This window comes from Polypterus senegalus, chromosome 4 (assembly GCF_016835505.1).
Source record: "Polypterus senegalus isolate Bchr_013 chromosome 4, ASM1683550v1, whole genome shotgun sequence".
NCBI classification, from domain to species: Eukaryota; Metazoa; Chordata; class Cladistia; order Polypteriformes; family Polypteridae; genus Polypterus; species Polypterus senegalus.
Genome location: NC_053157.1, coordinates 111,426,666 through 111,441,030, shown reverse-complemented (window position 1 = coordinate 111,441,030; position 14,365 = coordinate 111,426,666). Strand labels below are relative to the sequence as shown.

At 38.6% G+C, this 14,365-nt stretch overlaps 1 protein-coding gene across 2 annotated transcripts in view; it reads right to left on the bottom strand.

Moving 5' to 3' along the window:
- Window positions 1-13,725, bottom strand: part of sh3rf1 (SH3 domain containing ring finger 1) — a 176,083-nt gene extending 162,358 nt beyond the window's left edge. For both annotated transcript variants that reach the window (XM_039751164.1, XM_039751165.1), the window contains exon 1: window positions 13,409-13,725. The gene's annotated coding sequence lies outside the window, so the exon portion shown is untranslated. The remainder of the gene's footprint in view (window positions 1-13,408) is intronic.
- Between the last annotated feature and the right edge of the window lie 640 nt (window positions 13,726-14,365).

The window sequence follows — 14,365 nt, the reverse complement described above, 5'->3', positions numbered from 1 at the left end:
GTGTCAAACCTTAAAAAAGAAAGTCATATTGAGCAATGGAAAATTAATAATTAACTAATAAAATATTCCCCACCCCGTCCCACCCCACCCGGCTACTTTTTCATGCCACACAGCTGTAAAAAATTTCTGGGGAGAACACTGCAGTAGAAAGATTACAACATATCAAGCTGCACATTTCTTCAAACTATAAGGAGAATCACACAGTATTGGTATAGTGTTACCTTGTATTACTGTAGTAACAAATTAATAAAGCAAATTGAACCCATTTCAAAGCATTTATAAAAGAGTAAAAAAAAAAAGGCCCGTTTCTCCTAATGACTCTATACTCAGCACAGCAAATAATAATATTCAAAGTAAAGTTAGAAAAACATACAAACAGCTTTATGGGGTAAAGTAAAGAAATTTCGATGTTTAATGCATCAATTTTAATGTTGATTAATTCACTGATTAAACAGAAAACCCAACTGAAAACACAAGTGATAGTGTTTCTGAAAACTACATGGAATATGCATACCAAGTAATAAATTGAGAAGTGTACTTGAAAATAACCTCCTGCATTTTGATTCAAAGTACCGAAAAGTGTCAAGTACATAGAAACCCATGATCACAGTTCTATGCCAAAGCCATCTATATCCAAAAGAAGTTTTCTTTTTGCACTTAAAACACAGCTGCAACCACTGTACTGCACACATATGCCACATTAGCTAATGTGGAATTGCAGTTATTTTCCTTAGTTAGGCAGTCTGTGAGAATCTGATTGAGGAATTAGAACACTTGACAGCACTTGCACCTCAATCCTGCAGCTTCAAACCTCCAGAAAAAATGCTGTGGACTTTGCAAAAAAGTTCTCATAACTCCAACTGTAAAGGGGGAGAGAAGGATTCTACTGCTTTAAATGATTTTGTTATACCAGCCTCACAGTTCCATCATCTTCATGGAACTATGCAAAAAAGACAAGTAAACGATTCTCTTCAAATGCCAAAACAACATAAAAACAAAATTTATCTTGTTGTGTAGTTCTTCAGGCGGCACGGTGGCACTGTGGTAGAGCTGCTGCCTCGCAGTAAGGAAAATTTAATTTCTTCCATTCCAACCTCTCCACCACCAGGGGCAAGACCAAAGAGCTGTTTGAAGGCAGTTGGGACCACAGTCACCAAGAAAACCATTGGTAACAAACTATAATGTAATGGATTGAAATCTTGCAAGACACCCACAAGGTGCCCCTGCTCAAGAAGGCACATGTAGAGGCCCAGATGTTCACTGGCAAACTTCAACCATTACAGAAAACAACCCCAAAATTAAAACGCTCAATTTATTAAACCACCTCTGAATGTGCAGCCTCTAACGTATTATAAAGAGCAGTGTTGTTTAAAGTACAACATGATTCAGTGTTAACAAACTTTACCACCTGGCTATGCCTAGAGTGAAAAAAAAATACAGATTCCTCCAAAAATGTGTTTGGCAGTGACCTTCAAAAGGCCAGCTTCTAAGAAAAGCAAGAACTGATCAATGGCAGCAATGTTTTAGTGATGCAAGTAGCATATTCAAGACTAAGGAGCTCTAGTCAACTAATATTAGCCCCGGTTTAAAAAACACACTACAAATATTGCAGTTATTTACATAGTAATTCTAATATCAACAGCACTATAAATTATATATATATATATATAAAAAATTAGGTGAACGTGGGCACTGCTGCCTCACAGTAAGGAGACCTGGGTTCGCTTCCCGGGTCCACCCTGCGTGGATCTGCCAGTGTCTGCATGGGTTTCCTCCGGGTGCTCCGGTTTTCTCCCACAGTCCAAAGATATGCAGGTTAGGTGCTTTAGGTGATCCTAAATTGTCCCTAATCTGTGCTATATAATCTTATTTTCTGACAATTTCACTGAAAACTTACTTTAGCTAGTTTTTATTTTAAGACAAATGTTTTCATTTTAACTTAAATTGGTCACTCAATGACAATTACAAAGAAAATGCTATGTCTCCAAAGCATTAGGACAGGAGGAACTCTAAGATATACCAAAGAAAGAAAGAGCCCCTTTCTGCAGCAAACATCTACAGAGCTTTGTTCTTAACATTTTATAAAATCTGTCTAAATTGCATTGTACCATTATCCATTGTTTAAAAAGAAGCTGAATTACTTTTAAACTTCAAATCAAGCACTTCACAGTAGCTTATTAACCCTTAAATATTCATGCGGATATATTTTGTACATCAATTTTAGCTATTTTTGTCCAACGTCTTTTTACTTGAAACTACTGGCAGCATCCACCATCTATCCTCAGCTTCACTAAAAATACAGCGTTGCAATGGTTTCCCTCCATTGCTCCCCATGTCAGTTCTGGGAGTAGAGTTGGTGCAATTAGTTAAGGTACATCATTTATGAAACCTGGTACAATTTCCTGCTTTGAGAAATAGAGAAGACGTGCCGACGTCAACTTTGACCCCCAGAAAGGTTTTTTGCTTTTTTTTTTTTTACCCACACAGAAGCAAAAGTAGCAGGTATCTGGAGGTGCACTTGGAAAAGTTCCTTGTACTTGTTTTTGTTATCTGTATTTGAGCTAGCATGGAGGAGACATGGTAGAAAGTAACAGTAACTGATATTGGCACCTCTAAGTAAATAACCACGTATTAGCAATAAATAGTTAATAAGTAACTGAAACAGCCTTAGTTTCAAAAACAATAAAACAATAAAGGGGAAGTTAAGACACCCAAACAGGCACAAGGGGCTGTAGAAGAACATAAGATAGTAAGAAATGAATTAGCAGTAGATATTCAATAAGCAAGTTTTATTTATTTTAGATTGAACAGTTTAGTGTGCAACAGCATAAGGGTTTATTAATTTAGGGGAATACAAACAGTGCGAGTGGAGAGCTTTTATGTAAGGAATAAGAAGCACAAGGTTAGAAAAATAGAAGGACAAACTGCAGGCAGTTGAGAGGGAGAACAGTACAGGAGGTTAAGTGGACAGAATGTGTAAAATAACTAGCAGTTCAGTCATCTATTTTCTTTGGCTAATTTTTTTAGTTTTACCATTTAAGTTAAATTGTTTAATTTTAATAAAAAAAAGAAAAAGTTAAGGCAGTTTTAATAATTCTGATGGCTTGGAGGATCCAGTCGTCTATGAGGGCTACATCTGTAGAAGGTGCCAGCTGATCCAGCACCTTAAGCTCAAGGTCGCTGAACTAGAGGAAGAGCTGGCTGGCTGGCCTGTCTGAGCTGTAGTAGAGAATTGGTGGAACTGGTCCAGATGTCCTTTGGAGAGATAGCGTACTCCCCTAAGGTGACGCGGGAGGAGATTCCAGACCAGACAGGTAAAGGGTAGACACTGTGCACTGGGCCATCAACCCCCAAATCAGAAGTGTCAAAACGTTTTCAAGTTTTTGGGAAGATGGACGGTGTCTCTGATGATCCTGAGGTGGTAGATAGGGATGAGGAACCCCAACAGGCCGCCTCAAAACCAGTTCCCCAGAAAAAGGGAGGCAGTTGGGGACTCAACTATGGAGACTGAAGCACAGGTTTGCTCCAGAAACAGAGAGTTGTGCACAGTGTGTTGCCTTCTGGCTGCACAGCTGGGGGACCTCCATGGAAGGGTGGATCCAGTTGTCACTGTCCATGTTAGAACAAACAATATACATTAGGGTAGTCTGTGAGATCCGCAATCCAAAGAGCTAGGTGTCAGGCTGAGGAGCAGAACCAGCAAGGTAGTCATCTCTGAAGTTCTGCCTGTGCCACGCGCCAGTCCAGGTAAGACTGTGGAGATTAGAAGGCTTAACATGTGGCTCAAATTTTGGTGCAGGGTAGAAGAGTATAGGTTTTAAGGGGCATTAGAACTCATTTTGGAAGATTTGGAAGATTTTGGACCTGTTCCACTGCGACGGGATACATCTGAACCAGAGGGGCACTAATGCATCGGGGAGGAGCATGAGTAGGCTAGTTTAGAACTATACGTGGACGAACAAACAACAGTGTAGAAATAAAACTGCGTAGTAGTACAAATTCTAACCCAACATTTAAATATAGAAGAAGCAACACATTAAAAGTAGTTTGCCTTTATGCTAGAAGTATCAAAAATGAGGCAAGTGAGTTGGAGTTGTACGTAGCACAGCATAATCATGATATTATAGCAATAACAGAAACCAGGCTAAATAATAAAAATGGGGATGAGTGTAACATAAGAGAGTGCACATTTTAAGGAAGGATAGAGAGAACAGAAAAGAATTTAAATGCAAGTCCTCTTCAGTTGGACGATGAGCCCCATCTTAGTGAGGACATATGGCTTCACCTGGAAGGCATTTGAGAAAGAGGCCTTATTTTAGGAGTGTGTTGTAGACCACCAAAAGCAGAGAGTAATCTCAACACGCATCTTTTTAGTAATATTAAAAAGGCAAGTTTACAGAGTAATATAGTCATGGGAGACTTTAATTATCTGAATATTAACTGGAATAACCTTGCAAATGGAGGAGCAAAATAGCAGAGGCCTCATGCATAACACCGTGCGTAGATTTCACAATAAAACATGGTGTATGGACAAAAGCAGAAATGTGCGCAGGCACAACAAAATCCAAGTGCGTGAATCTGTGTGTACACCAATTTCCACGTTCTTCTGCTACATAAATCCCGGTCTGCGTGAAAAGTAATGCATGTGCACGTGCCTGTTGCCACTCCCCATCTCCTCCAAGAATTACGCCTTTTTGAATATGCAAATCAGTATAAATAGCCCTTAAGCTCAGCGTTCTGTGAAAAGACAATGGCAAAAGCACAGGAGAAAATAGAAGAATTTTAGTGAATACCAAAGTTGAGGCAAGGAAAAACTTACTATTTGTTGGTTTATACAGTGGTATAAACAACAAAAGGAAGTTGATTGAGTGACAGAGTTCCGGAGAAACTCGAAAGCTCAAGTTCATAAAGTCACACAGTGCCCGAAATTAAAAAGAAGTTGCCAGATATCAAAGTTGCCGCAAAAAGGCGAGTTGTAGCCCACCGTCTGAGAGTTATATGGAAGCTTATTAGGGTAGAGAGAAAAGAAAAAAAAATACGCACACAGTGGCTGAAAAAAGCACCAAACTTTAATTTCGAAATTTCCACTTTAATCACGTAGTTTATTTTGTCATTAAAGTAGAACATCATAGACTTCATCTTAAAATCTTTCATTTACTAGTTTCTCAAATACCATCGTAAGTAAAGTAGCACGTTAAATGCTTTGTACAGTGATCCCTCGCTATATCACGCTTCGACTTTTGCGGCTTCACTCTATCTCAATTTTTTCTCATAAACGCTTACGTCACTACGCATGCGCTTTCTGAGAACTTTTATCTAAGCCCCACGATGGCTCCTAAACGTACTGCTTTTTCTAAGCCTTCTGACAATAAAACTAAGTGCCAGAGGAAGATGCTTGCTATCCAGGAGAAGGTGAAACTCGTGGATATGATCAAAGATGGCAATACCCTACAAAAGCCTCCTCACGCATATGAAAAGACAGCGCCAGCAACTGCCTATCAAAATGTTCTTCAGCCACGCACCCAGATACCCACTGCCTACTCTTAGTACTCCTTCAGCGAAAGAAGACAACGATGCACCTGCTGAATATACTGCACCACCTGAAGACTCTCCTACTGAGGTTGTGCCTTCATAGGTTAGTGGTGGTGTGTAAGAACTGTATGTGTGTAATTAAATGTACAGTACAATAATCTACTATATAAAAGCGCTCGGGATTGTCCTTCCATCCCGTGAGTGCAAAGCGTAGTGGTATTCCGCTTATCACAGACTTGCGGTACGAAGCGACGCGATGTGAGCAGAGTTCTGCTGCTCCCATCATCCCCTTGCTTTTGTGCGCGATGCACTAGAAAAATAGACAAAATTATGTCTCTGGAAATAAATCATGTTGATGGAGTACAAATGCCTCACCGCATAGTAAATATCAGGGGAGATGGTGCTTGCTTATTCTCATCTATAGCTTATTTAATGCATGAATCTCCGTCTTTAGCGGTACAGATTCAGGCTGACATTGTACGACTTTGGACAGGCACTCGAGGGGATAAAAAAACTTAGGTTTTCGGGAGATGTTATGAATGGGCACTTTAATGTTCTCATTCCCTACCTACACTTACATGCCTGATGTACACATGGAGCGCACACAAACTGAGGATAAAAGTTGGTCGCCTTAAAAGGCGGGTGAGCCTAGTAATAATATATTTGTAATGTCTAATATGTCTTATTTTCTCTTATTTTGTCTAATATATTGGGTAATACGAGTGTAATGGTGACTAAAGTGTGTTATTTCATGTCTAGAGGGCTCTAATAATGTTACAAAACGTATTTAGAAGGTCGTAAACAGGTTTTCTATACTCTAACTGCAAAAACATTCGATTTATAAAGAATCCTACTTCACGAAAATTCATTTATCACGGTAGAGTCTGGAATGGATTAACCATGATAAACGAGGGTTCACTGTATTTTATTTGTTCTTCTATGTGCTCTGTGTGTGTGAATCACTACATGATTCTTAAACAGGCTCTCTTCCTCCGACAGGACACATAATCCATTACATTCATGATATTACAGATCTATGAATAATTTAAATACTGAGATGAATACTTGTTATTTTCATGATTATAGGAATTAAAGCATGTTACTAAACATGGGAACACGGTGGCGCAGTGAAAGTGACGAGCTGGTGCCCCGTCCAGAGATTGTTCCTGCCTAATGCAAGATCCTTGCTGCGCTGCACGCAACCTTCCATGAAATAATTTACTGCAGCAGTACTGTCTCTTTCAAATGTACTAACCCCAATTCCTGTCCTTTTTCTTTCTGCAAGTACCCAATCGCCACACAATAATTCTATCAATCTATCCATCCAGTGTTGCGCCAATCCCAGCAAGAATATAATGCAAGGCATGAAAAATCCCTGAACAGGGCGCCAGCTCGTCACTATTGCTGCGATACCATGTCCTCATGTTTAATTATTAACAATATAGATTATTTAAATGATAACATTATCTGTATAATGTAAAACATATTTTTCTGCATTTCATCTTAAAAATTATATCATCATGTGTACATATGTAAATGCACGCTTTATAAAGAGGCTCAGGTTGTGCAATATTATAACGGTATCACAAGTTTACAGTGAGGTAATTGTACTTATAAGTACAAACAGTTCTACAAGGAGCACTTGATGGACTGATTGAGTACGTTTATAGTTCTTGGGATGAAACTGTTTTTGAACAGCGAAATCCCTACAGGAAAAGCTCTGAAGCATTTGTCATATAAAAGCAATTTAACAGAATGTACGCATGGCTGAGGCAGCTTGTGCATGATGCTGTATACCAAAAATTCTTTTTCCGATCAGCTGCTGTAGAGCTGCGATTCCCTGCACAGATACAGTGGGATAAATACTTGAGAGTAACAACGCTAAAGCAGCTATGGTATTTGGAATAGTTTGGCCATTCTTTTCACCATTATAATTGTTACAGCTTAATTATAATCAGATGCCTTAAACTAATAAACAATATGTGATTAATTTCAGTGTATTTGATAAAGCCGCGTCAGGGATGTGAATCTAAAAAAAGGGAAACCACACTGGAACAAAAGCACTGCTTTGACGCTGGGTGCCGCCAGTTTGCAAAACTGTAATATAAGTAACAAACTGGTTAAGTTTGCAGATGATACCAAGGTTGGTGGTGTGGCATACGGCCAAGGCCCTTTCCTGGCCGGGATGCCTCTACGCTGGAAGAACAGGCGGAGGGAACATATCCAGAGCATTACCTACCCCGGAGCACTAGGTGGCAGTCCTCCTGGGTTGCAGCAGTGTCTTGGACTCCCGTAGGGCTGCATGGGAGCTGGAATTTGGTGAAGACCTATTGGATTCTGTGGATTCCACAAGGGGGTGCTGCAGCTGCTGCTGAGCCCTTAATTGCAGCACTTCCACCACGTCCAGAAGTGCTGCCAGATTTAGGTCAACAAGTACCTGGAGCACTTCCGGGTGCATTATAAAAGGAGCCAGCAGCCACTATTCCAGGAGCCAGAGTCGGGTTAAAGAGGAAAAAGCTTGCCAGAAGGAGTGGAGGCAGATGGAGAAAGAAAAGAAACTGCCTGGTGCTTGTGTGGGAACTGTGCTATACACATGTGTCCCATGTCTGTTTGTGTTGGGTGTGGGCTGCGGTGCGCCCCCTGGTGGTTCACAGTGGATTAGTAGATAATTTGGAATCAGTTAAATAATTACTTGAAGGACTTGGACAGCATACAGGCTTGGGCAGATTTGTAGCAGATAAAATCTAATGTCAGTAAATGTAAAGTATTACACATAGGAAGTAAAAATGTTAGGTTTGAATACACAATGGGAGGTCTGAATATCGAGAATACACCTTATGAAAAGGATTTAGGAGTCGTAGCAGACTCTATGCTATCAGCTTCCTGACAGTGTTCAAAAGCCATTGAGGCAAACAGAATGTTATGATGTATAGCACGATGTGTGGAGTACACATCCAAGGAGGTTTTATGCTCAAGCTTTACAACGCACTGGTATGGCCTCATCTGGAGTACTGTAAGCAGTTTTGGTCTCCAGGCTACAAAAAGGACAAAGCAGCATTAGAAAAGGTTCAGAGAAAAGCAACTAGGCTGATTCCAGGGCAAAAGGAGATGAATTATGAAGATTAAAAGAGTCAAGCCTTTTCAGTTTAAGCAAAAGAAAATTAAGAGGTGGCATGATTACAGTGTTTACAATTATGAAAGGAATTAGTACAGTGGATCAAGACTTATTTTAAAATGAGTTCATCAAGAACACAGGGACACAGCAGTAAACTGGTCTAGGGTAAATTTCACACAAACATTAGGAAGTTTTTCTTTACACAGAGAACCATAGACAATTGGAGTAAGCTACCAAGTAGCATGGCAGACAGACTTTAGTAACTTTCAAAACTAGACTTAAGGTTTTTTTTATTAGAATAATTAGGTGGATAGGACTGGCGAGCTTTGTTGGCCTGAATGGCCTGTTCTAATGCTCTAATAGCTGAACTTGCACAGTCTTTTTGAGTTCAAATGATAATTTTATCTTTCTGTAGAAACACACTTAAAGTGCAGTGACCAGTGTAAGCCTTCATTTTACCTAGTGTGGTAAGTTTGTATATTTTCAGTATGTCACAATGCTCAGTCTCTTTATAGGGATCTTTGTGATAGCAGTGTAAGTGTATTTTTAAATTTGTGGAGTTCTTTCCCTTTAAATGACTTCCATAAACCCAACATCCTACATCAACTACACCCTTACTGTAGTTGCTGTCAATATCATCCTTGGAGTCCTCTAAGGCAATACTTTTCCATTTGCAACCAATTTTTTGCAGTGTGCCAATGTTCAAAAACATTTTAGTTTAGCTAGCTAACAAATTATACGGTCATTAGGCAATCATCAGTAACAATGTTCCCTCTAAGGACTGAGATGGCAAAAGCAAAAATTTTGTTTTATTACCTTATGATCACTACTTACCATTATTACAATTACAATTAATAAAATTTTCTAATTATCTAGTAAAACAAAATGACCACATCTTTAAAATAAACAAAAAACAAGTGTGGGTAACATGAGCATGTAACTTCAAAGAGTGAATTACATACACATGGATTATTACAAACCATTCAATTAATTTAAAATTGCTTCAAATGAGAAGTTTCTACTAACATCAGAGGCTAAAACAAGACTTGCAGATTTGACTACCAGCCAGAAATGAATATAATTTTTTTAACATGATTACCCATCAACTGAATAAACTAACATGTGTGATTGACTTTACTTAATGTAATGGTTTTCATATTTAGATGTTCGGTTGATCTGTGCCTATAGGTTTTCGACCCATTTTTTTTCCATCAATTCAGATGTATAAGCTAAATTATTATAAAAATGAGCCAAGAATGTGTTTGCCTTAAGAGTACTAAAAAAACTGTTCTTTTTAATGCATGGTTAATGTATAATGTTCTAGTTATTTAAGTAAATATTACTAATAATCATACACATGGATAACACTGAAATAGCTACCCTTTAGCATTTTTTGGTTGCACTGGTACTTGCTTTGCTCATCATTAATTAGGATATAATTAATATAGCAAACTCCACAGAAAAAGTGAATTAAAAACAAAATGATGAAGCAAAGCAATCAAAGATATAGCAAAAAACAAATATTTCTTAATCTACCTGTGCCTAACCAGATAGCAGAAAGCAAGCCAAAACAAAGTTATCCTGGGGAAAAAGGCAAAAATACAAGAATTCAAGTGAGGAAATGCTACACCCCCAATCAAAAGCATTTAGCAACCTTTAAAACAGCTTGTGACAGAAAACAAAAGTAAAGTGTTCAAGCTTATATTAAATTTGACAATTTAATGGTGGAAATAATTCATCCTAACACTGCCATTTCTACAGCTCCTGTCTGATCCAACTGTGTTATCTCTACAAATTAGGGTTTATTTGTTGAAGTGTTTGGTCATTTAAGCCTTTTGACTTCAATAGAACTTTCTGTAAAAGGGATCTCTTTTGCTCAGCTAGCTAGTTGTTGGTTGGTGATCACTTTCCAGAAGAGGACAATACAGGAGTTAGCATCTTGTTCTGGAATTGCAGCATTTCACAGCAATAGCTCCATCTATGCGAGACAGACCTTGATACATACATTTCTTAGATGTTTGGATCACTTTCTGAGTGGAGTTTGTATGTCAACCCCATGTTTGTTTTGGTATCTCTCTCTTGTGCTTAAAGCTCTAAATTGGTCCAGCCCATATGAACATAATTATCAAGTATGCATGTTCTGTCTAGAGCTGGCTGCTGCCTTACATCTCCTCCTCTCCATAATCATAAAATACAGTAAAATACTCTTGATATGGACATCTATTTTTATTAATTTATCTTTCCTCAGTGGTTGAAAGGTTTTAAACATACACAATTTCAAGAAGAAAAACCCTGTCCTCATGCATAATGTACAAGGAACATTTTTTTTTCCCCTGACCCAGTAGGACTGAAGCAAGGTCAGTCAATAATTAGCACCGATGCCTCAAGGATTCATTTTCATGGATTTGACTCATGTACCTAGTCACTATCTGCACAGGGTTTTCCTACACGAAAAGTGCGGGTTAAGTTAAGTGAAAGTTTTGTGGTAGGCTTGTGTGTGCATAAGTGGGCTCTACTACAGTCTGGGCTCCCAACAATAAACGGGTATCCCATTGCACCCAGTGTTGCAAAGAAAGTCTCCAGACTCGAATGTCCATAGTTTGGATTAGGCAGATTTGTGAATACTATAATCAATTTTACTGTTGGTAATAGTAGAATCTAATATTTTATTCACAGATAAGATTAATCATTGTACTGAATATATTTATAGAATTTCTATACTGTATTAGCATGAACTTTTATTCTTTCAAATAATATTTTAAGCTGCACTAAGAACAGTGGAAGTTTGAAAAGATGAGAAATTTCAATTCAAGCTTGTGTGGTTTAAAAGCAGCCAAGCTATCACGTTCTCTCAATTAGCCCCATTACTTTAAACTTTATTTCAGATTTTAACTACTATTTGTTTGAACAAGTGTTGAAGAATGTCCATCAAGAATGCACCTTTCTTTAACTTCCATGGGGTGTGAGGTATTTAATCCAGTTTTTAAAAATGTAAGTATCCTGCCAGATCAACTTTGAAAATTTTGAAAACATGTATTACGTCTCCATTGAGCCCAAACATTTCCAAGACCAAATAAGTTTATACTTTGTCTGGGTAAGATATGCACTTTGGTTAAGGAATACAATATAATGTAAAATTCAAGTCATCCTTGCCTTATTGCATTACCCAGAAATTTGTGCCAAGTTTAAAATTCTATACCTTTTTCAAAGTTTGCAACCTCTAAGCTAGCATTGCTGACATTGGTTTTAAAGTTTCTTTTTCTTCCATGAAGCATATTGCACTTATTTACATTAAACTGCACAGTCCAATTTTTATTTATTCCAAAAAAAATGTTTTAAATCTCCAGGAACAGTAGTTTTCAGATGAACTTTCTGACCAAATGTTTCTAGTTAAATTAGATTCTTTGCCACCATCCTCCTAAATCAACTTCAAAAGATACTTTTATCCAAATTGATTTGTGACATTTTTTTAGCATTGGTTTGTTTCTGAGAACATGCACGTAGATTTTATGAAAATAAATGTCCAGTGTGTAGTGCAACATAAAGCTCCCATCTATTCAGGGGCATGCCACTAGTTAAACTTCAGGCACATCCTCCACATTTTAGGCTCATCCTCAGAAATCACTGAAATGATGCATAATGGTAGCAAAAGCAGGGAATGCTTGTAGTGGTAGTGGTAGAAATGGGCCAGTAAAATGAGATGGGTCTAAACAGATCTTGTTCCTATTGCAAGTTTCTCTGGTCCTAGCATGGAAAGGCATCACTCCCTAAAACTCTACCTTTGAATCCAAGGACCCAATTCACCAGCAACATTCCGATGTAGGCTAATAATTATGTTTTGGTGTCACAAATAAAAATTAAAAATATATATATGCACATCCAATCATTTTCTTCTTCTGCTTACTCCTTGTCCTTTTCACGCACTGTCTCGTTGACTACTGCATTTTTCTGCGACTTTCATGTATTCTCTGATGCAGTCTTACTTTTAAGAAAACCCTTTTGTTTTAATTAATGAAGAAAAAATGACTGATGGAATTGACAGACACTTATTGTAAACTGTCACTGTCTCATGAATTCTTGCATTCAATATGAGCAACTTTAGCTGCTTTGGTAAGAAAGCCAAAACAAGAAATATACAGCAGGCAGTTATTTAGCCAGAAGCCAAGCCCTTTTTGTACTGTACGTTAGCAAATTCGTTACTTTCTTACTCTCCATATTTAATTCCACTATGTCTGCCACAAGTGTCACGTAGTTTATTTTAATTATCTTTGTATTTGCAAGTCTTCGGACATGTTAAAAATAAAAGAACTTTGCTCAATAGAAGGTTTGCTCCCCTACGTACCCAGCCAGATCGTGGGAAGTAAGGCTGGAGCGACGAGACTCTCAAACAAGATCTCATCCCCACTCCTAGCGCTCGGCCATCCAGCCAAACAGGCGTAATAATACGACGACTCTCTCCTTCGGAAACTACACTTCAGTGATATCCAAGGAGTTACGGTGTGTGTAGGTTACATTTCCCAGCGAAACGCACGACTGCCATTTCCGCATCGGGGCAGAGGTGCCAGTGGACCGCAGGGATTTAAAACGCAGTCTCGAGGGGTAAACCGGAATAGCTCTTCCCCCATTCCTCTCCCTGCACGAAGATCGCAAAAAGCCACTTCTCCTCAGGAGCTAAACCAACAGTTAGTCTCCTTCTTGACTACTGCACTCGCAACGGGTGTACGAAAAACACACTAGGAGCCCAACCCAAACCAAACTTACCACTCGCTAGAGGCCCAGTTAGACTTGCAGACCCCTTCACCTTCTCGCTCTCTCTCCGAACAAATTTCCCAGACTTTGACTACTTCGGAATGGAATCCACGGGCAAAATAAGATAGCTTGATTTTCCCTTCTTTCCTTAACTGAGGTGATATCCGCGACAAAGAAAAGAACGACTTGTGCTATATTTTGCAGCGAGCCCCTTCGCTGGTCCCACAATTTACAAGTGCAGTCGAGCGCAGTGCCTTCCAGACGTGTTGCGGCGCATTACCATGAAAACAGCGCGAGCATAGACCCGCACTCCTTCCTCCGCGCCATGACGAGCGGCTTTGATTCCCTGGAACGCAGCGACCGCCTTTTATAGAGGTTTTTTTCAGTCGGACGGGAGCTAATTTTTTACGTCCTTTCTTGATGTCATTTCGCACTTCTGTATTTCTACACTGATTATGTATCACTTGCTATCTGAAAAGTAAAATGTACCTCTTCAGTAATTTGCCTACAGCCATTATTTTAGTTTATACATAATTACAAGTCGCGGCAACACAACAGGCACGGTGTGAGAAATATGATTTATATTTTTGCCGGATTTCCAAGAAAAATATCGTAGTTCTTTCAAATGATCTCATTATTTCATAAATGAATAGGACGAGGAAAATATTGTTTTAAAAAAATTAATGAGACGCGATCTTAACAAGTCACAATTTTTTAGGGTTTTTAAATGTTACAAAAATCTTCGGATGTTTCATATATGACTCCCAAGACATAGGTTAACAAGACGATAATTCACCAACCTTGGTTTGAATTTGCCATTATGACTACTTTTATACAACTTTAGTATAAAGAGAAACATTTTTAAGAAACGTAACAACTCTGGATCCTAAAAGGGTACAACCTTTTCGCTGTCGCTTCTTTTAACTTTCAAGTTCAAACTTTCACGGCAGCTGTGCGTCAGCACCTCTG